Raw genomic sequence first — 804 nt, forward strand, 5'->3', positions numbered from 1 at the left:
GAACCTCGGTTAAGAATTAACCATGAGTTGTGAAACTGGGCTTAAGACTGTATACTTAAGGGCCTCTTAAACCAACCCCGATTAATGCTAATCGAAGGTTAACTCAATCATCACAATTGCCAACGTGAGAATTAAATACAGGAGAGGAAGAGAAAGGAGACGTTTTGATACATTAAACTACTGTTGGCATTTCTGCGAGTTGATCGTTGATTAATTTGATCAGAAGTTGGTGAAAGAGGCCTAAGCCTCATCTCTTTCCAATTCTAAAATTGGAAAGAGACAATGAATAAGTTGAACCTTGGTTAAGAGTTAATCGTGAATTGTGAAACTGAGCCTTGAAACGATCTTAAAATATAAGAAGCAACCGTAGGTAGATTTGGGAAGACGCTATTAGTGTCATTCTATCCTTATTTTATGTTTAATAAATGACGGAGACAGGATGACACAAATAGCGCTAGTAGGGTCTCCCCGAACACACCTTATAAATATCGGCCTGCGAATATCGGCCTGTAATTATCTTACATCTCAATATTGTATTTAAAACGATCTTGAATATGAACCGACTATGAATACCGGCCAGAATGACGCAAATAGCGTTCGGCGTCTTTTCGAAGCTTTGAAACTGCTTGAAGCTCATAAATTCAAAGTCACTCAAAGAGAACAGACTTGATACATCATGCGCGATACATATGGAATATCGTTCGGGCAGCTTCCATGAAACCGCGACAAAGTTCCGCTGGTCTCATTTGCGCCGGGCGTCTCGCGGTCTCGCGCGTAAAACGACAGTGGCGGCGGGGGGGCGCG

This window comes from Mycetomoellerius zeteki, unplaced genomic scaffold (assembly GCF_001594055.1).
Source record: "Mycetomoellerius zeteki isolate Tzet28-1 unplaced genomic scaffold, Tzet1.0 scaffold85, whole genome shotgun sequence".
NCBI classification, from domain to species: domain Eukaryota; kingdom Metazoa; phylum Arthropoda; class Insecta; order Hymenoptera; family Formicidae; genus Mycetomoellerius; species Mycetomoellerius zeteki.